The following is a 23,690-nucleotide window of genomic DNA, read 5'->3' on the forward strand; positions in this document are numbered from 1 at the left end:
GTAGGTGCAAGGTGCAAAAGATTGAAGCTCAAATTCACTTGAATCGCTGAAGGAGGCCAGAGAGGTGAGTGTAGCTGAGGCACTTTGAGGGGAGGCAGGAGAAAAGGTTTTAATCCAGACTAAAACGTTTGGGCCAAATTATACAGAAAATAGAAAACTATTGAAGGTCACTTTCCTCACATAAGTAGGGAGTGATTTCAGGGTGACTGAAAGAGGACACCTGAGGCAGGCTGTCATTAGGAAGCTTTAGATGAATGTGTAACATTCATCTACACATAAAGGTTACTACTTAGATGGGTGTTACTTGTACTACATGCTAACAAGTCTCTGAGAATTTCACTACGCAGCATGTTGGTGTCTATAAAGAAGGTGCAGTCATATCTTTACCTGCTAAAGCAAAATGACATCTATTTGTCTCAGATACATGTTATGATTTTTCAAATGTTTATATAAGCAGTACATTCATAAAATGCATATTTGCTTTAAAGTATTTATTCTGATTGCTAGCATTTTTTTAAAGCAACAGGTACTAAATGCATAATTATGTGAGCATGTGTATGTGTGTTGACTGTAATTTATGACACATTTTGATATTGAAAAGGAGGTTGGGAAGCACAGCTCTCTGAAGTTCTTTGAACCGTTCAATAAGTGTTCATTTTCACTCTAGCATCCTGGCCCCCAGGCTCCCAGGGACACTTTTTCTCTAGCCTTTCCACTCTGATGCTCATTCCTCTGCTGATAGTATCCCATGTTTAGGAACTTTATCAAGCTGTCTCTCTCCTATCACACCTATCTTGGAAAGATTTAACCTGTCTTGTGTTCTAGTCTCTCAAGTCATTCGAGCTGACTAGGCTGAGTGAAAAGTGAAGTTATTCTGACGTGTTAATTACCAAGAAGCATCACATGTGTTAAGCATCCATCCATCCCTACTATCACTCCAAATCCTTCTCCTTCTCCCCTAAGGGGTTGGGGCACAGAGATATGGCAGAACACTCAGTTCTGTTTCTCAGAGTAGAAGACACTCTCTTGCTTCAGAAGTTGTTCTACTGAAATTCTTGAACTTGTTTTATGTTTCACTTGACAGTGAAGTTTACTATGAGGAGGCTTAGAAGTACAGCTAGAGTTAAAAAGAGAGAGAGAGAAAAAAAATGTCATTCTTACCAGATTATGAAACTGGAAGCAACTAAAGATGTCATCTAGAAATGAGTTAATTTTCTGCAATCTACAATTAAGAATATTGGACCCAGAAATATTAAGGGATGTGCCTCATGTTAAATGGCTCTATTTGGCTTGAATTTCATTAGAAGCTTATTTTAATCCTTCTGTGTTATTTTAAGTAGCTATAGTTCTTTTTATCTTTTTTTAAAAGTTAGTTTTCTATGGAAGTTCTCCCTCAATAGAATGTGTAAATAAAAGACCTTATAACATTTAAAAAAAATCATTTTCTGAGAGTTGTCTTCCAAAGTTAAAAAAAAAACAACAAACTTGATTTTCATTTATTATACAAATAAAATAATTAATTTATCAAAACTATGTAATACAGAGGAAGGTACTAAAATCAGAAACAATTCCGAGTTTTAGTCAGTAATAACCAGGGTCATGAAAGGAGGTCTTTTGGGGGAGGTAATGAAGGCAATGGGTAACAAAATATTAGAAGAGAAATATGAGCAGTGTATTTTAACAGAGTATAAAATGTAATATTTTCTCAAGATGTGGAAAAGTTTGAGATCCACAGATAAAAATTACTAAGTAAGTATGAACTATTATGAACTTGGTAATAAAAACATTTCAGTTAGGTCAAAACTATAAACATAACCCAATTCTTCCTTGATACTGCTTTGTCAAGCATCAGACTCAGTCAAGTTTTCTTATATCAAAGATCTTGTTTTATCAGGCCTTTCCCAAATCTTCTGAAGTTTCTCCAGACTGCTTATGTCAGGTTGAATGTGGATAATTAGCAGGGATGGAGATCCAGTTCCAATTACATATAGTTGAGTGTACACAGACACACAGGCAGTTAGGTGAACGCTCCATGTGCAACCTGAAGGATCTTAAGCTTTTAGGTAAGTTGCTTTTTTGCTGGCTTGTGAGTGGCAGACTTGAATTGTCTTTGTTGAAGAATAGAGATTAACACAGGTTAAGACTGTATTTTTGAACACCTACTGTGTATACTTGGTGTTATTCTGCACAATGTATCCATATGTTGTGTTGCTTAAACTTTGAGGAAGGTACTAATTATCTTATCCCTTTTTATTTCTTTCTCTTTTTTTTTAGAGACAGGGTCCCATTCTGTCTCCCAAGCTGGCATGATCATAGGATCATAGTTCGCTGCAGCCTCAAACTCCTGGGCTTGAGCAGTCCTCCCACTTTAGCTTCACTAGTAGCTGGGACTACAGGTATGCACCATCATGCCCATCTAATTTTTTAATTTTTTGTGGAGACAGGGTTTTGCTGTGTTGCCCAGGCTGGTCTCAAACTCCTGGGCTCAGGCTGTCCTCCCACTCAGCCTCCCTATGTTATCTCCTTTTGATAGATGAAGAAATGAAGGCTCAAAACAATTAAGTAATTTGTACAAGATCCCATAGCCAGTAAGTGCCAGAGTGGGGCTTGTGTCTGACCAAGGTCCATGGACTTCCAGTTAGTAAGACTATGTGATCATGCCCACTGAAAAAATTATAGAAGAAAATGTGGTTTCTAGGAGCACATCAGATGATTGCTCAGTATTTAACATAGTTTTCCATACCAGGATATATATGCTAGGGGCTTAAATGCTGGGATTCACTAATGAGTTAGACCAGCATTTTCCAAACTGTGTTCTGTGAAATACAATATCTTCTCCAAAGGCATTCTGTGAAATAAATTTGTTCAAATAAGTTCGGAAAAAGGCCATATTCTATGTCCTTATTGGAGATTCACATTAGCCTAATATAATCTCTGAGACTTGCTGAGCTTAAGAACCCTTTTAAACTTTCTTCTTATCTAGTATTTCCCACATTTGGAATATACATATACATATACACACTTGGAATACACACATGTATATGCATACACACATACATAGACACACATATATATTACACTGCGTCAATATTTTGCTTGACATTAATGCTCTGTGAGATTCAACTAGAAAAATGCTGAATTAGACCTACTACATTTTGAATTTTTATTTTATGAGGTTGGGCTCTCACCCCTGTATTACTTTTGAATGTCAGTTGTAGAAAGTGAGAACTTGGCCTGCTATGCTTTGAGTTCCTGACTCTTCTTGAATTCCTAGTGAAGGGAAGTTGATTGCTTAGGGAGCTGATGGTGGTAGAGAAAACTCAGACCATACTATTCCCTTCTTTCTGGGTGGCACCACGTAGGAGTCTATTATATTGTCTTTGTAGAGACACATTAGGTATAACTCTACTAAAGCTTTCAGCATAGTTCTCTATTTCATTTCTTCTTGAATTTCCAACCCAGAAATTACTACATAAGCTATTTCTTTTTTTTTTTTTTTTTTGAGTCTTGCTCTGTCACCCAGGCTGGAGTGCGGTGGCGCAATCTTGGCTCACTGCTAGCTCCGCCTCCCGGGTTCACGCCATTCTCCTGCCTCAGCCTCTCCAAGTAGCTGGGACTACAGGCGCCTGCCACCACGCCTGGCTAATTTTTTGTATTTTTTAGTAGAGACAGGGTTTCACCGTGGTCTCGATCTCCTGACCTCATGATCCACCCGCCTCGGCCTCTCAAAGTGCTGGGATTACAAGCATGAGCCACCATGCCCGGCCCTACATAAGCTATTTCTTATCTTCCATAATATCTGTATTCTTCTGCAACAATTCTAAAAATGAATGTCTTTTCTTTCTTTGTTTTTTCTTTCTTTCTCATACAAATCTGCTCTTGACATTGGTAAAATAGTTACTGAATTCACTCACACACAGAGGCTCAATTTGTAGACTCTCTTTAAAATATATATATATATATATATATATATATATTTATCTATCTTTCCCTAAAACCACTTATCAAAAGAGATTTTCAGTGTGATTACCTTGACTTTTAGCTTATAGAGTACTTACAGCTGATTGATATTAAGATCCTGAACTAACTTATTATTTGAGAGTCAGCCATAATTTGTTATAATTTACATTTTAAACATGGCAAGACTCAAAGATTTAATATAAAGGGGTGGCTCAGTAGTTCTAAATATGAATCATGGATTACTTGTACACAAATCTCACAAAACACATTTTTTATTTTAAAAAAAAGATAAGTATGAAAGGGGAAAAAATCACCATCACTGAATTTTCATCAAGGTAGGATAATAATTAACCCAAGTTTTCTTGCAATTAAAAGATTAAACTATAATAGATTTTGCTAAATACATTACTTAAACATCAGTTTCACAAAAAAAAAAAAAGTGCATATAAAGAGTACCTCATGGCTCTGCTTTAATTAGTTCTGTTGTCATTGTCATTGTGCAATTGGAAATGGTGTATACTATCTGAGAAAACTTTTGTAGAACATACAGGCATTTGTATTAGAGTTAGAATGTAGTCCTTCTTCAAGGCCCTGGGAAAGAAATATAGATGAGTCCTTGTAAATTAAAACCTTATGCCTCATGTGCTTAAAGAGGCCTCTCTGGTTGGCTAAGATGTGGGGTGCTGAGTTTGCAATCATTTTGGTGCAGAAATTTTAGGAGAATAAGTAAAACTTGTGCTTCTGTAAGTCAACATTTCTGTTCTCCCTTCTAGATGATTTGTTTGTGTATGAGGGAAATAATGTTATGCATCTGTTAAAATTATAGTCTGATCAAATTGTTTTCTTCTTTTTTGTTTCTTGCTTTAACCTGAAATCTCCTGGCCGAAGGTAACAAGGAAGTCAATTTATGGTTTCTAAAGTGTAGGTACAAATATTTCTTAAAATAACATCTTTGGGGTAGGGGGCTGGCAAGATGACCAAATAGGAACAGCTCTGCTCTGCAGCTCCCAGCGAGATCAACACAGAAGGTGGGTAATTTCTGCATTTCCAACTCAGGTACCTGGCTCATCTCATTGGGACTGGTTAGACAGGGGATGCAGACCACAGACGGCGAGCCAAAGCAGGGTGGGGCATTGCCTCACCCGGGAAGCAAAAGGGATCAGGGAACTCCCTCCCCCAGCCAAGGGAAGGCGTGAGGGACTGTGCCATGAGGGAACGTTGCACTCCGGCCCAGATATTGCACTTTTCTTACAGTCTTCACAACCCACATACCAGGAGATTCCCTTGGGTGCCTACTCCACTAGGGGCCTGGGATTCAAGCACAAAACTGGGTGGCTGTTTGGGCAGACGCTGAGCTAGCTGCAGAAGTTTTTTTTCACACTCCAGTGGCACCTAGAATGCCAGCAAGACAGAACCGTTCACTCCCCTGGAAAGGGGGCAGAAGCCAGGAAGCCAAGTAGTCTAGCTCAGTGGATTTCACCCCCTTGGAGCCCGGCAAGCTAAGATCCACTGGCTTCAAATTCTCGCTGCCAGCACAGCAGTTTGAAGTTGACCTGGGATGCTTGAGCTTGGGAGGGGGGCGGGGTGTCAGCTATTACTGAGGCTTGAGTAGGCAGTTTTTCCCTCACAGTGTAAACAAAGCTGCCTGGAAGTTCAAACTTGGTGGAGCCCAACAAACTCCTCCGAGCTAAAGGAGCATGTTCTAACCCAATGCAAGGAAGCTAAGAACCTTGAAAAAAGGTTAGATGAATTGCTAACTAGAATAACCAGTTTAGAGAAGAACATAAATGACGTGATGGAGCTGAAAAACACAGCATAAGAACTTCATGAAGCATACACAAGTATCAATAGCCGAATCAATCAAGAAGAAGAAAGTATAACAGAGACTGAAGATCAACGCAATGAAATAAGTGAGAAGACAAGATTAGAAGAAAAAGAGTGAAAAGAAATGGACAAAGCCTCCAAGAAATATAGAACTACGTGAAAAGACCAAATCTATGTTTGACTGGTGTACCTGAAAGTGATGGGGAGAATGGAACCAAGTTGGAAAACAATCTTCAAGATATAATCCAGAAGAAATTCACCAACCTAGCAAGGCAGGCTAACATTCAAACTCAGGAAATACAGAGAACACCACAAAGATATTCCTTGAGAAGAGCAATCCCAAGACACATAATCATCAGATTCACCAAGGTTGAAATGAAGGAAAAAGTGTTAAGGCAGCCAGAGAGAAAGGTCGGGTTACCCACAAAGGGAAGCCCATCAGACTAACAGTGGATCTCTTGGCAGAAACCTTTCAACCCAGAATTTCATATCCAGCCAAACTAAGCTTCATAAGTGAAGGAGAAATAAAATTATTTACAGACAAGCAAATGCTGAGAGACTTTGTCATCACCAGGCCTGCCTTACAAGAGCTCCTGAAGGAAGCACTAAACATGGAAAGGAACAACGGGTACCAGCCACTGTAAAAACATACCAAATTGTAAAGACCTTCAACATTATGAAGAAACTGCATCAACTAACGGGAAAAATAAACAGCTAACATAATGACAGGATCAAATTCACACATAGCAATATTAACCTTAAATGTAAATGGCTAAATGCTCCAACTAAAAGACACAGACTGGCAAATTGGATAGAGTCAAGACCCACGAGTGTGCTGTTTTCAGGAGACCCATCTCACGTGCAAAGACACATATAGGCTCAAAATAAAGGGATGGAAGAATATTTACCAAGCAAATGGAAAGGAAAAAAATAGCAAGAGTTGCAATCCTAGTCTCTGATAAAACAGACTTTAAACCAACAAAGATCAAAAAAGACAAAGAAGAGCATTACATAATGGTAAAGGGATCAATGCAACAAGAAGTGTTAACTGTCCTAAATATATATGCACCCAATACCAGAGCATCCAGATTCATAAAGAAAGTTCTTAGAGACCTACAAAGAGATTTAGACTCCCACATAATAATAGTGGGAGACTTTAACACCCCACTGTCAATATTAGATTAATGAGACAGAAAATTAGCAAGGATATTCAGGACATGAACTCAGCTCTGGACCAAGTGGATCTAATAGACATTTACAGAACTTTCCACCCCAAATCAATGGAATATACATTCTTCTCAGCACCACATCACACTTACTCTAAAATTGACCACATAACTGGAAGTAACACACTCCTCAGCAAATGCAAAATAATGGAAATCATAACAAACAGTCTCTCAGACCACAGTGCAATCAAATTAGAACTCAGGATGAAGAAATTCACTCAAAACCACACAACTACATAAAAACTGAACAACCTGCTCCTGAATGACTGCTGGGTAAATAACAAAATTAAGGCAGAAATAAGTAAGTTCTTTGAAACCAATGAGAACAAAGACACAACATACCATAATCTCTGGGACACAGCTAAAGCAGTGTTTAGAAGGAAATTCATAGCATTAAATGCCCACAGGAGAAAGCAGGAAAGATCTAAAACTGCCACCCTAACATCACAATTTAAAGAACTAGAGAAGCAAGAGCAAACACATTCAAAAGCTAGCAGAAGACAAGAAATAACTAAAATCAGAGCAGTACTGAAGGAGACAGGGACACAAAAAACCCTTCAAAAAATCAATTAATCCAGGAGCTGGTTTTTTGAAAAGATTAACAAAATGATAGACCACTAGCCAGACAAATAAGAAAGAGAGAAGAATCAAATAGACACAATAAAAACTGATAAAGGAGATATCACCACTGGCCCCAGAGAAATACAAACTACCTTTAGAGAATACTATAAACACCTCTACACAAATAATCTAGAAAATCTAGAAGAAATGGATAAATTCCTGGACACATACACCCTCCCAAGACTAAATCAGGAAGTACTTGAATCCCTGAATAGGCCAGTAAGAAGTTTTGAAGCTGAGGCAGTAATTAATAGCCTACCAACCAAAAAAAGCCCAGGACCAGACAGATTCACAGCCGAATTCTACCAGAGGTACAAAGAGGAGCTGGTACCATTCCTTCTGAAAATATTCCAAACAACAGAAAAAGAGGGAATCCTCCCTAACTCATTTTATGAGGCCAGCATCATCCTGATACCAAAACCTAGCAGAGACACAACAAAAAAAAAATTTCAGGCCAATATTCCTGATAAACATCAACACAAAAATCCTCAATAAAATATTGGCAAAGCAAACTCAGTAGCACATCAAAAAGGTTACTCACCATGATCAAGTCGGCTTTATCCCCGGGATGCAAGGCTGGTTCAACATATGCAAATCAATAAACATAATCCATCGCACAAACAGAACCAATGACAAAAAACACACGATTATCTCATTAGATGCAGAAAAGGCCTTTGGTAAAATTCAACACCCCTTCATGCTAAAAACCTCAATAAACCAGGTATCAATAGAACATATCTCAAAATAATAAGAGCTATTTATGACAAACCCACAGCCAATATCATACTGAATGGGCAAAAGCTGGAAGCATTCCCTTTGAAAACCAGCACAAGACAAGGATGCCCTCTCTCACCACTCCTATTCAACATAGCATTGGAAGTTCTGGCCAGGGAAATCAGGCAAGAGAAAGAAATAAAGGGTAATTAAATAGGAAGACAGGAAGTCAAATTGTCTCCGTTTGCAGATGACATGATTGTATATTTAGAAAACCCCATTGACTCAGCCCGAAATCTCCTTAAGCTAATAAGCAACTTCAGCAAAGTCTCAAGATACAAAATCAATATGCAAAAATCACAAGCATTCCTATATACCAATAATAGACAAACAGAGAGCCAAATCATGAGAGAACTCCCATTCATAATTGCTAAAAGAGAGTAAAATATCTAGGAATACAACTTACAAGGGATGTAAAGGACCTCTTCAAGGAGAACTACAAGCCACTGCTCAAGGAAATAAGAGAGGATACAAACAAATGGAAAAACATTCCATGCTCATGGATAGAAGAATCAATATAGTGAAAATGGCTATACTGCCCAAAGTAGTTTATAGATTCAATACTATCCCCATCAAGTTACCATTGACTTTCTTCATAAAATTAGAAAAAACTACTTTAAATTTCATATGGAACAAAAAAAGAGCCTGTGTAGCCAAGACAATCCTAAGCAAAAAGAACAAAGCTAGAGATCATGCTACCTGACTTCAAACTATACTACAAGGCTACAGTAACCAAAACAGCTTGGTACTGTACCAAAACAGATATATAGACCAATGGAACAGAACAGAGGCCTCAGAAATAATGCCACACATCTACAACCATCTGATCTTTGACAAACCTGACAAAAACAGGCAATGGGGAAAGGATTCCTTATTTCTTAAATGGTGTTGGGAAAACTAGCTAGCCATATTCAGAAAACTGAAACTGGACCCCTTCCTTAGACCTTTTACAAAAATTAACTCAAGATGGATTAAAGACTTAAAACTATAAAAACCCTAGAAGAAAATCTAGGCAATAACATTCAGGACATATGCATGGCAAACACTTCATGACTAAAACACCAGAATCAATGGCAACAAAAGTCAAAATTGACAAATGGGATTTAATTAAACTAAAGAGCTTCTGCACAGCAAAAGAAACTACCATCAGAGTGAACAGGAAACCTATAGAATGCGAGAAAATTTTTGCAATCTATCCATCTGACAAAGGGCTAATATCCAGAATCTATAAAGAACTTAAACAAATTTACAAGAGACAAACAAACAACGTCATCAAAAATTGAACAAAGGATGTGAACAGACACTTCTCAAAAGAAGACATTTATGCGGCCAACAAACATGTGAAAAAAAGCTCATCATCACTGGTCATTAGAGAAATGCAGATCAAAATCACAATGAGATACCATCTCATGCCAGTTGGAATGGTGATCATTAAAAAGTCAGGAAGCAACAGATGCTGGAGAGGATGTGGAGAAATAGGAGCGCTTTTACACTATTCGTAGGAGGGTAAATTAGTTCAACCATTGTGGAAGACAGTGTGGCAATTCCTCAAAGATCTAGAACCAGAAATACCATTTGACCCAGCAATCCCATTACTAGGTACATACCCAAAGATTTATAAATAATTCTATTATAAAGACACATGCACACATATGTTTATTGCAGCACTGTTCACAATAGCAAAGACTTGGAACCATCCCACATGCCCATCAATGACAGACTGGATAAAGAAATTGTGGCACACATACACCATGGAATACTGTGCAGCCATAAAAAAGGATGAGTTCCTGTCCTTTGCAGGGACATGAATGAAGCGGACAACCATCATTCTCAGCAAACTAACACGGGAACAGGAAACCAAACACCGCATGTTCTCACTCATAAGTGGGAGTTGAACAATGAGAACACATGGACACAGGGAGGGGAATATCACACACCAGCGCCTGTTGGGGAGGTGGGGGCCTAGGGGAGGGATAGCATTAGGAGAAATACCTAATGTAGATGACAGGTTGATGGGTGCAGCAAACCACCACGGCACGTGTATACTTATATAACAAACCTGCACATTCTGCACGTGTATTCCAGAACTTAGGGTATAATAACAATAAAAAATATCTTTGGAATTATAATTATGAACAAATGAGCTGGGTACTATTACTCATGCCTGGATCCCAGCACTTTGGGAGGGCAAGGCGGGAGAATCACTTGAAGCCAGGAGTTCAAGACTAGCCTGGGCAACATAGAGAGACCCTTTCTCTACAAAAAGAAATTAAAAATTAGTTGGACATGGTGGCGCATGCCTATAATTCCAGATACTTGGTACGCTGAGGCTGGAGCTTTGCTTGAACTCAGAAGTTTGAGGCTATAGTGAGTTGTGATCGCACCACTGCACTCCAGCCTAGGTGACAAAGCGAGACCTTGCCTCAGAAAAGAACAGATGGGGCATGTACCCAGGTATTTTTGCTTCAGATATGACAATAATTTTCTGGCCAGGATAAAGAAAATCACTCAGCTGTTTGTACTTCAATAGAAATCTAGCTAAAAAGATCATCATGCTTTTTTAAAAAGAAGCAAAAAGCAAAAGAAAAAGCATTTTCCTGTGTGGAAGTTGCCATCATGTCATAGTACCTGGTTTAATCTTCACAACAACTCTGGTGCAGGTTGTAGAATAGTCACCCTCATTCAAGATACAAAAATGGAGTCTTAGGAAGGTGACTTGCTCACACAGCCTGTAAATGGACGAAAGAGGATTCACATGCGGTTACCATATATATTAACACAGCCGCATGCCAAGGGAAACAAGATCCATTCCAGAGTTTTTGTAATCTAATTAAATCAAGGTCATTAGGAAATACAAAATTCTTCTATGAACCTAGCTCTAAGACAGCCATTTGGATCTTCTGGTGTGAAAGATATCAAACCCCATACAGGCAATGACAGAAGGCCATTTCTTACACCTAACCACGACGAAAACTAGGCTGCAATGGTGAATCCATCTTAGATCAGGGCAGGTGTTCACGTAGGGAATAAAACCATAAATTCAATATGTAGCTTTCCTGTGATTTGAGTTGAACTGGGGGTAGAACTTTAGGGGATGTACTCAGCATTTTCATATTTATTTCTGCATCCAAAGAAAGGCCTGGATATTCGTGTATCCTTTGGTGCTGGGTAAAAGGCATTGTTGTGTCTTTTATCATGGCAAGTTTTTCTTGCTTTACTGAACCTCAGTTTCCTCATTTATAAAATTAAACTGATCACCTAATGGATAGTGTTTATCTTGCTGTCTTTAATATACTGTAATTCTTATCACAACAAAGAGGTATGTGTGTTTATATTTAAAAGTCAGAATATTAATGAACAGGCCAGTGCATTTGTTAAAACTGCCCCAGCACATTGATTTTAGGAATCTCTGCATTATTGATCTGATAGGATGAAATGCTATCGGGATCCATTTAAACCAAGGGCTTTTATTTTCAGCTTTCATTTCCCCTCAGTTCTCTCAAGAACAGAAGCAAGGGGAATCTCTGTCTACATGGGCTAGTGTGCTTCCCCTTGGGCCCTTTCAGACTGTGGAGTTCATATGGCATTCTGTTTGCTGCAGGTCCTGCAGATTAACATAGAACTTTTAGCTTCAAAAGTGAACTTTGCAATCATTAGACACTATATATGTGTTTGAAAAATGTGCACATAGATCAAGATTGGATCTGATGATTTCGATATGGTTAAATTTTCCCTTTTATCCCATTCTTACCGCTATATCCATTATTTCTGAAATGTTCCATATTCCTATTGTTGTGTATCAAACCACCCCAAATTTAGTAGCATAAAATTATAACCATTCTATTATGCTTATGATTCATGGGGCCAGGTATGTGTCCAGGGTCAGTGGGAATGACTTGTCTGTACTCCACAGTCTGAGAACTCAGCTGGGAGGACTCTGACAGCTGATGGGGAGCAGGGGTAACTACAGCAGTTGAGGGCTGAAACAGCTGGAGCTGGAAGATCCACTTCCAGATGGCTGGACTCTGATGGGACTGTTAGCCAGAGTGCTTACTAGTGGCTTCTCCAGCATGGAAGCCTTAGGGTAGTCGAGGGCTCTTTACCTGGTGGCTCTGTTTCAGCAAACAAGGCACAAGCTGCATGTTCTTTTATTACTGAACCTTGGACATTATGCAGTGCCACTTCTGATAGATTCTAATGATCAAAGCAGTCACAATCCTGACCAGATGCAAGTGGAGGGCACAGACACTGCCTCAAGGGGAACAGTGTCAGAGAATTTTTAGCAGTTTTTAAAAACTGCTGCACAAAGAAAGCTGAATTTATACAATAATTTTCTATTATCAGGGTTAAAGATAGCTGGAGTAATAACATTTATTAAGCACCTACTATGTGCTAATCAATTTTATAAGGGATATCCTATTATTATCTCCATCTCACTGAAGAGGAAAATGAGGTGTAGAGAGGTTAAGGAACTGGTCATATCCTAATGAACATGAGAATGGAGATTTGAACCAAGGCTGTCTGACTACAGCATGTAGGAGCTTAGCCACTGGCCTATAGAATTTCCCCTCAGCTAACTAGAGTAAGGCCTTTTAAGAACTGTTAAACAAACATTTTAAAGCTATAGGCACTCACCAAATATTAAGAAATGTTTTGAATAAAATTGTTACTAAAATTGATTTGGTGGTCTTGAACCCATGGTAATTGACAAAAATGTCTCACCTTTATATACATAGACACCTGTACATTGGCAGAGTATTTTCCTAACAGGATTGGGCAAGCTTGAACTGGCAGAGCTGGAACCCTCCCCACGAAGAATGAGGTGAGTCACTAGGCCTGAGGGTTACTGGATTGTGACTGTTGGGAAATCAGACATTCATCCTTGGCTCTCTTCTTTTTTTTTTTCTTTAAGAGAGACAGGGTCTCACAGTCTCACTCTGTCACCCAGCCTGGAGTGCAGTGGTGTGATCATAGCCCACTGCAGCCTCCAACTGCTGGGCTCAAGCAATCCTCTGGCTTTGGCCGGAGAGTAGCTAGGACAACAAGCACACACCACCACATCTGGCTAATTTTTATAAAATTTTGTAGAGACAGGATCTTGCTGCGTTGCCCAGGCTGGTCTTGAAATCTTGGCCCCAAGAGGTCATCCTGACCCGGCCTCCTGAAGTGCTGGGATTACAGATGTGAGCCACTGTGCCTGCCCCAGCCTGTCCTTGACTGTTAGTTGGATATCATTCCATAGTTTAGAAATGTTTTTTCATCCACAATTTGGCTGTTTTCAAGACATATTCTAATGTAAAGTTGTTTCACCTTTCAGGACGATTAGAAAGTAGATAGCTAAAACATAAAAATACAAAGTTCTCATTTCCTGAAGTCAATTTTCACACATCAGACCAAGTTATCTGGTGGGCTCATGTGCTACAAAAAATATAAAATTACAAAGAGATGCACTTCTGTGATGAATTAAAAACCTGTGTCCTGCAGGAGCCCTGCTTTTTACTAAAATACCTCAGCATGCAGCTGAGAGTATAACTCTTGGGATACTAGCCATGAAGTGTTAATGGCTTGGAGAGGAGGGGCCAACCCCAGAGCTCTGTGGCTTTAGAATCAATTTGGGTACTGAAATGTCATCCCTGCCAGCCCTGTTTCCAGTTTGCCTTATACGTGGGGACTGGTGAAGACAGGAAATGGGATTTCCCCTGTCTTCCCACTCCCATCCACCCACCAGCAGCTCTCCAAGCTGAAAATGGCTGTTATGGCTGCTCTGTCCTTACACAGCAACCACCACAGGCTACATCAGGGTTGTTCCTGCTGCATGGCTGCCCTCTCAGGAATGGGTCTATAATGGGCCACACAGTCCTGCAATGTCCTATGCTTCCCAGAGCATCTTCCCCTCCTGCCCAGACCCAATTTTGAGAGATTTTCCTGTCCATGGTGAGAAAGCTCCTTCAGCCAATCTCAGCATTCAAATGTAGACAAGGTGTTTGTACTTTACTTCTCCTCCCACAAAATAATATAGGATTGTGGGACATCATTTTCCAAAAGTTGAGCTAAGAGACCACCTGAGCAATTTAATCAAAGGTTTCAATTCAAAGCATTTCTCACTAACATGAAATCCAAATCCACAATGATCCCTTAAACCTCCCATCCAGCCAAAGTGAAGTCATTCTTTCCCAGGCACTTCCCAAAGAGCTGCATCAGTCTTTTATTTCCATCGATTCGTTCATTCAACAAATATTTGTTAAGTGCTGACTGTGTGCCAGGCACTCTGCTTGGTACTCAAGATGCAACACCAAATGAGGCAGACAGCTTCCCTGTCCTCACAGAACTTCCATTCTAGCTTCAAGAAAGGACACAGTGCAAATACTTAAACCATTCAATCATGCATGCAAGTGTGAGTTCATGCCAGTTGGTATTAATTGTGTTAAGTCTTCTGGTTGGGAGTTATAGACAACTCTGGAAAACTTCATGAAAGAACTGAATTCATGGGAGAGACTGGAGAAGTCTAACAGGATCCAAGGAAGAGATAAACAAGTGCAGGAACAAAATTAGCTCTACCTCCTTGGCAACAGTTTGTGAATCTTCCTTCTATTGTGTTTCATTAGTGTGACTTAGTTATCAACAACTATAATTATTTCAGTTAAAAAGGGAATGTCATTGGTCCACCCTGCATTTAGCGTCTGCCTTTGGACTAACTGGACTGAGCTAGGGATGTTGGTGTTAGAGGACAGACATAGCTGTTGAGGGCCACCCCTGAGCAACAAGTGAAGGCCCCAGAAAAGAGATCAGGCAGTTTCTGCAAATTATCTATATAACAGAGGTAGGAATTGTCCCAAGAGCATCTGACTTAGTTTTGGGAAGGGGATGGATCAAAGAAAGTTTCACTGTGGATGAGAAATATAATCCCATTACCTGAAGGATGAAGGAGTTAGCTAAGTCAAAATGAAAAACAAAAACATGGGAAGGAGAGAGAGTGGGACATCATGACACAGAGAAATGGCATCTGCAAAAACTCAGAGGCAAGAAGAAATAAGACATATCTGAGGACTGGTGAGAAGGCTGGATTACAGCTGACAGGGCATTTTCACTCTGGTGGATTGGAGGCCTTATCTCAAGCCCTACATCCTTTTTATCAGCTTTCTTGGGAAGTCAATGGGACTCCCGGTGGCCAGCAAGGAGTTTCTGGGCAGGGCATCCAGAGAAGGCTCTTCTCTAGAGTTAGTAATAATGCTAGTTGACACCTCTGATTTATGGTTGTTTTTGCCTTCCAGAAATACTCATCTTTTTTGCAGAAACATATTGGCTTTTCTTTTTGAAAAGAAAAAAGTTGATTAAAATTCATTTCACCCACTTTCTCTAGATTTCATAGATATGCCACCTGATCTTTGTATCTATAAAACAGACCTATATAAATTCTAACTGAATTTTAAATAGTTTTTAAAGCAGGTCTTGAATTTTAAGATTCTATAAATTATTTTTCTATTAACCTAAGGCCAGAAATTGAGCTGTTTTGTTCTTCTGGAGAAACAGTTAAAAGCTGCACAAGATGAGATTTCGACCCAGATTTATTAACACTTTATGAAATAATTCTAAATAATATCGTGATAACTTGTAGTGATTTGAGCTGAGAAAATGTGGAGGTCTGTGGTGGGTTAAAGACGGCTGCAAATTCCTTGCCATTCCTCTCAACAAGATACGGGGTTTATTTCCCCGTCCCTTGCATCTGGGTTGGTCTTTGAGTACTAGTAGAATGAGGAAAGAGTGATACCGTGCTGGCTCCAGGCCTAAGACTTCAAACGTCTGGCAGCTGCCATGTTTGTGCTCTGCCAGCTGCCATGCTATCGAGCAGCTTCAGTAGACTAAGGAACCATAAGAAGGCATGGAAAGGTTCTGGAGGTTGAAGCACCATCTTGTGAGTACCAGCGCCAGCCAAGCTCCCCACTGAGTGCAGTTCCTGAGTGATCTCAGCTACGCCCTGTGGAGCAGAACTACCCAGCTGAGCCAAGTCAACTCGCAGAATTGTAAGACATAATAAATTTTTGTTGTTTTAAGCTATTCAGTTTTGGGATGGTTTGTTATACAGCAATAGATACTGAAGCAGGTTCCGTGTGGATTTCTTTTCCATTTCTTTAGGAGAAAGTGGATTTCTTGGTCTTTTGCTTATTTGTTTATTTTGGTTCTTAGTATTTTTTGTTTTACTAATACTTTAAAAACTGTTTTACTAACAATTTATACCAAAAACCAATAGCAAAATAATGAATCTTTCTTACTTTTCAGTCACCCAGTTTCACTCCCAGATGCAATCACTTTTGGTAGTTTCTTAGGTATTTACGTAGAAGCACAAACATATGTATTGTCTTTTTTTCATTCCTTTCTTTTTACGTCCAGATGGAAAGTTACTTTACATGTGGTTTTATACCTCCCTCTCATCATTTACCAATGTATTGTGGAAATAGTTAATGCCAATACTCAACACCCTGAAAGCTGCCTCATTTTTTAATGATTATATAATATTCTATCACATGATATAATATAATTTATCTAACCAGTCTCCTATTCATTGGCATTTGCTTCTAATCATTTATTAAAAATAAAGCTGCAATAAATATCCTGTAACTATATCATTTTGCATACGTGCATGTACATGCATATATTCCTAGAAATGAAATTGTTAAGCCAAAAGGTATATACATTTTACATTTGATAGTTGATACCAAATTAACCTCCATATAAGTGGTATCAAATTATACTCTTACCAGCAAAAGGTGAGAATTGTCCATTATCTCTACACATTGAATAACACATCTAGATCAAATTCTTCTATTGTTTGTTTTAGTTCTATGGTTGATTAGCTAAGATTTTCTGATAATTACAATTTTACCTCTTTTTCCTTTGCTGTTTTGTATTTTATTTCTTTCTCTTGTCTAATTATAGTGGCTCGTACTTTCAGAATAATATTAAATAATACTGGAACTGTCCTTTTTTTTGTTTTGTTTTGTTTTTTGAGACAGGGTCTTGCACTGTCACCCAGGCTAGAATACAGTGGAACTATCATGGCTCACTGCAGCCTGACCTCCCAGGCTCAAGCAATTCTCCCACCTCAGCCTCTTGAGTAGCTGGGCTATAGGCATGTGCTACCATTTCTGGCTAATTTTTTTTTTTTTTTTAATAGATGTGGGGCCTCGCCATGTTGCCCAGGCTGGTCTCGAACTCCTGGGCTCAAGCCATCCTCCTGCCACGATCTCCCAGAGTGTTGGAAATAGATTACAGGCATGAGCCACTGCACCTGACAAACTGTCCTATTCTTCCTTGAATGAGAGCACTTCTACTGTTTTCCCATTAAGAATAAACCTGAGAAAAAGAATAAAGCTGACATTTGAGATGAGACATTTATTTTATCATTTTAAAGAAACAGTGTCCATCTATTCCAATCTTTGAGAGTTGTTATCAAGAAAAGATGTTACATTTTATCAAATTTCAACATTTGTGGAATAGTCATATGAGTTTTGTCTCCTTCAATCCATGAATATGGTGAATTACATTAATAGGTTTCCTGACGCTGGAGTATACTTAGAATCTTAGAGTAATCCTTGTATACTTGGCCATGGTATATTAATCTTGATATTTTTCTGGTTCCTTGTTGCTCCAATTTTTATTTAGGATCTCTCTCTCTCTATCTATCATCTTCTCTATCTATCTATCAAGACAGAGTCTCTCTCTGTCACCCAGGCTGGAGTGCAATGGTGTGATCTCGGCTCACTACAACCTTGCCTCCTGGGTTCAAGTGATTCTCGTGCCTCAGCCTCCCAAGTGTCTGGGACCACAGGCATGTGCCAACATGCATGGCTAATTTTTGTATTTTTTGTAGAGATGGGATTTCACCATGTTGGCCAGGCTGGTTTCAAACTCCCGGCCTTAAGTGATCTGCCCACTTTGGCCTCCCAAAGTGCTGGAATTACAGGCATGAGCCACCACACCTGGCCTGCATTTTAATTTATAAATGAAATTGGTCAGTGGTTTTAAAGGATACTTGACAGGAAGCATTCTGTCAGACACAAAAGTAATAATAGTGTGAGTGGTTAAATCACCAAATGAGAAATTCTAGACAACAGAGAGAATGCTAAGGAGAAGGGAGGAGGCCACCTCTCCTATGAAAGAGAGTCTGGGGGAGACAATCCAGGAGATCCTGAGGCAGCAGGGAGGAAAAGCCAAAGGGACTCATATCAGACAATTGGGTCCCTGTCAACTGGAGCTAAAGATCTTATGCAGAGGAAGGGCAAAGTCAATGCTTGGAATACTGACCCATCACCCATTAGTGAAATATTGAATTGCATGTGTAAAAAATAGGCAGACTAAGTATCAAAATATCTTAAATCACAAATGGTAATTCACTGCAATTGTTCCAGTGACTGAAAGATAAAAATAATGAATTTTCTATAGAAAACATGTAATAGAGAAAGTAAAAGCAGATTTGACCTCCTGGGTTCAACTCCTAGCCCATACGTTACTCATCCCGGCGAATTGCCTGTTCATTCCTTCTCTGGTGGAATGAATTCTTCAGCACAGTGTCTGCAATGGAGGAGGGACACATTTCTGCAACAAGGGAGATGGCTCTTCTCGGGACTAGAGCTCCCCTTCATTCAGGCAGTGGGCAGTGTCTGGGCAAACAGGCAAGTACACATCCCAGGTTTGGTAGAAGTGGCCATCTGGAAGCCCTTCTCCTTTCCATGACCCTGAAAAGTCTGTTTTATGTTCTCTCACTGAGGAAGGGAGCTGAAGCTGGAAATCATTAAATGTTCTCAAGTGTCCTGAATGTCTGCAACCCTGAGGATGAATCGCTCTGACTTATTTGTTTAAACGTCTGATTTTAGCAATGATATCACCAGAAGCTATTAAGCTTAATATGAGGTGAGATAATTTACAGAGCTTATTAATACATGTGACACTGCCCATACTCTTCTCCTGCAGCTCATTAGCTGGATGACTTTGGACAAGTTTATTCAGTGACGCCGAGCCTCAGTTTTCTCATCTGTAGAATAGCTATTATAAAAATAGCTTTCCTGATTACCTCACTGGGGTGTTGTGTAAGGATCAAATGAGATAATAAATGTGTACAGCACTTTGAAAGCAAACATAATGTATATTGCATAAATCACTTGTGAAAAACATCTATGCTTACTATAACAACTCATCCCAATTCTGGGGCAAACTGGTGGGAGAATTTTACTCTTTTTCTTTTACCAAAGCACAAATGAAGAAAGGATGTCCATTCTTCTATACTTTTAAGAGGTGCCTTGTTGACTCTAATGAGATGGGTTGAGTCGCTGAGCCTCTGATACCCTTTTCTGACACATTTTCCACTCACTCTGCTAGTATACCAGCTAGCCATCACCTAGATTACAAACACAATCAGAGGGGGAAGGATCACTGGCCTATATAGGAGGATTCTGCCTGAAATAGGGTTAAGAGGCTAACCACTGGCATAGGAAAAAAAAACTTTGGCTTGAGTAAATGAGAAACAGAACATTTGCCACAAATAACTATTATAAGCCTAATGACTGCAGAATGCTCTCATCAAAAGAATCAGACTGTGTGGATTCAAATCCCAGCTCTGCCACTTGCCAGCTGAGGGATTTTAGGCAAGTTACTAACTTCTCTGTGCTTGTTTCCTTACTTGTACAATGAGTAGTATAATGGTACCTCCTTCGTAGAGTCATTATGAGGATTAAATAGGTTAATATTTAGAGAGCTCTTTGAACAGTGCCTGGTGCATGCAAGTGCTACATAAAGATTTATTATGTAATCTGGCAGATAGTATTTAGTATGTCAGACTCTGGAATTAAACCTCAATGTTTGTTTGCTAATTAGAGAAGGTGCATGCCATTGATGACACATTGAATACAACATTTAAAGAGTCTATGAGTTTACAGACCTAAATGTAAGTATTTTCAGAGACATTTTCTGCATTTAGCATTAAACTCCCCCACAAACACATTACAAATACTTTCTTTAGACAACATCAAACCAGGTTTGAGGTCTCTGATTTCAGATCGGGTAATCCATTTAACCTCTTCACGCCTCAGCTGCTCTCTCTGTAGAAATGCAATAAAAAAAGCTTGCTTCACAAGGGTGTCATGAAGATGAACATGAGATAACGTTTGTAAAACTCTAGTGCTTGCCAGGAGAAGCGCCACCTAAATGCAGATTGTAATTATTAACATTGTCTCATATCCTACTGGAGACCAGTTTGAATGCCATTATCTTATAAAATGACTAAAGCCAATCTTAGAAATTACAATGTTGGGGGGCTTGGATAGTTAGGAACATAGTGGCAGACAGCTTCCTGCATAAAAGCAGTTGAGAAGGCGCCACCAGACTCTGCTGTGTTAAAACTCACTTGTGACACTACCTAGAGTCCCCTAGGGTAGAGTCTGAGAGATCTTAGGCACTTTGCAAATACGGCTCCCTAAGGCTTACCCTCTGTGACTCACTAGCATTACCAAGTCCGTAGAACTCTGGAGCGGGAAGATTTGGAGCGTTTCCACACTTGATCTTAGCCAAAAGGCCGAGAAGCGATAGATTTGGAGCGTTTCCTACTTGAAGTTCATTAGCTGCATTGACTTTCAAAGCTCTTTAGAGGAGTTTAAAATGTTGGGGAACTCTGTGACTTTAATTCTCTCTTGCCTGTTCTAGGTTTACATGGGATAGGCAGTAGCTGACAAATGTTCAATAAGTAAATTAGTACATTGAAAGAGGCAGAAAATTTTTCCATGAAGTTTTACTATTTCTAGTGGGGCATAATATACCAAAAGGGGAGAATAAAAATATTGGTGATAAGCAAGGTGACTTTAGGTGGCACACAGACGCGTATTCTATACACACACATACATACACACACATATATGTATGTATTTACACACATATATTTACACACACGTGTGTATGTGTGTAAATTACACACACATATGTGTGTGTGTATAAGTGTATGAAAGTTAAATATAGGACATGAAACCTGTGGATTTATGGATATTATTGCTTAGGACAAAGATAAAATTGGTAGTTGAGGGCCGGGACTCATGCCTCCTAGCACTTTGGGAGTCCAAGGCAGGCAGAACACCTGAGATCTAGAGTTCAAGACCAGCCTGGCCAACAAGGTGAAACCCCATCTCTACTAAAAATACAAAAAAATAGCCTGGTGTTGTGGTGCACCATGTTGTGGTGCACCTCCCAGCTACTTGGGAGGCTGAGGCAGGACAATTGCTTGAGCCTGGGAGGCGGGTTGCAGTGAGCTGAGATCGTGCCACTGCGCTCCAGCCTGGGCAACAGAACAAGACTATCTCAATTAGACAAAAAAAAAAAAAATCGTAGTTGAGGCTGGGTGCAGTGGCTCACGCCTGTAATCCCAGCACTTTGGAAGGATGAGGAGGCCTAAAAAAAAATTAAAAAATAAAAAAGAGTATCACCGAGGTCAGGAGTTTGAGACCAACCTGGCCAACATGACGAAACCCCGTCGCTATTAAAAATTAAAAAATTAGCCGGACATGGTGGCACCCACCTGTAATCCCAGCTACTTGGGTGGCTGAGGCAGGAGGATCGCTTGAACCCAGGAAACAGAGGTTGCAGTGAGCTGAGATTGCACCACTGCACTCCAGCCTGGGCAAATAAGACTCTGTCTCAAAAAACAAACAAACAAGCAAACAAAAAAACAGTAACAACAAAAAGACAAAATTGGTAGTTGAAAAAGATGGCTGATAGTGAGGAAAAGAATGTATTTGACTTAAATAAAAAGTAATTAATAGTAATAGAAAATAATGCCGTTTTTAAAGCAAAAATCTCAACTAAAGTTAAGGAAACACTATGTTAGAAGAAAGATGAAAGCCTCCGTTCCTTGTTTTAAAATTTCTGAGTGTGGGATTTAGCTCCCAGGGCAGAATTTAGAGAACAATGATTTCTTCCATCTGGATTGATCACTACTGTTTGTAAAGCACTTTTACATGCTTTCACTTATTTTCAGGTCAGACATAATTGTTTCCGTTTAATACATGAGGAAACAGACTCGGTGTCCTTGAAAAGTTGCGCAATAGCAAGCTGGCAACTGAATAAAAATCTGCATATGTTGTAATACCGTTTAGGGAAAAGAATCATATGCTTAGTGATTTTTACAGAGTAGAGAGCTATTTACTGAAACCAGCAGTCCTTTATTTAACTCCTTGGAAACCCACATTTCTAATGGTGGTCCTGTTTATCCAGAGCCTTTCATCTGCCTTATGCTGAGTGTTGTGCTGAATATTGAGGCCTCAGTGGGGATCATCTGGTCTGTTCTTTCAAGGCCCAAAATTTGGACAGAAGTAACACACTGCTAGCTCAGTTAGACCCCCAGTCATGTGTTGCTTGAATAGTAGGGTGTTAAAATTGTTTAAAAATCTCTTGTTAGAAGCTAGGCACAGTGGCTCGTGCCTGTGATCCCAGCATTTTGGGAGGCCAGGCCAGGAGGATTGCTTGAACCCAGGAGTTTAAGACAGTCTGGGCAACATAGCAAGACCCTGTGTCCACACAAAATAAAATAAAAAATGAGCTGGGTGTGGTTGTACGCACCTGTAGTTCTAGCTACTCAGGAGGCTGAAGTGGGAGGATTGATTGAGCTCAGGAGTTTGAAGCTGTAGTGAGCTATGATTGTGCCACTGAATTCCAGCCTGGGTGGAGATCTCAAAAAAATGTTAATATTCAAGAATCTGGAGATTTTGTTTAAAGATCTGGTGCCTAGCTTCACTTAAAACCCTCTAAATATCAGGCAAGACCAGGTCTGAATTCCTGTTTATTTAGCCTTTGGCTGAAGCTGTGTGCTCTCTAGTCTGACATAGCCCTTCACTGGACTCACTTCTCCTTCACTCACTTACCCTGCAGAGCCCAGGTGCAGAAAGTAAAGCAGACAGGGTAGCAACTCTTATAAACCAGCTCTTCCTGGGGAATAAAATGAACACAGTGGACATTAGCCTAAAGTGTGAAAACCCAAGCTGGGGGAACTCAGCCATAGTTTATCATGTTGCCTAAGAAATATTTTTACACATTTGGCTGTTAACAGAATTCTTGCACATTATTTGCTCTTTGTACCAAAACTTTCAAAAATAGACTAAGCAAAAATTATTATCCGTGTTTTACCGATTAGGATATTGGATATCCAAAACTGAAAGAGGTTGCTTGGAGCAGAGCCTGAGACAGGGATTGGGTGTGTGTGATTTACTGAGAAAGTGCTCCACAGGAAAATCCTGGCAAGGAGAGAGTGAA

The 23,690-nt window shown here is 39.6% G+C and overlaps 1 protein-coding gene across 1 annotated transcript in view; it reads right to left on the minus strand.

Annotated features, from left to right (window-relative positions):
• Positions 1-23,690, minus strand: part of CDK14 (cyclin dependent kinase 14) — a 685,360-nt gene that overhangs the window by 32,708 nt on the left and 628,962 nt on the right. The window lies entirely within an intron of this gene.

Source organism: Symphalangus syndactylus, chromosome 3 (assembly GCF_028878055.3).
Source record: "Symphalangus syndactylus isolate Jambi chromosome 3, NHGRI_mSymSyn1-v2.1_pri, whole genome shotgun sequence".
Classification (NCBI taxonomy): Eukaryota; Metazoa; Chordata; class Mammalia; order Primates; family Hylobatidae; genus Symphalangus; species Symphalangus syndactylus.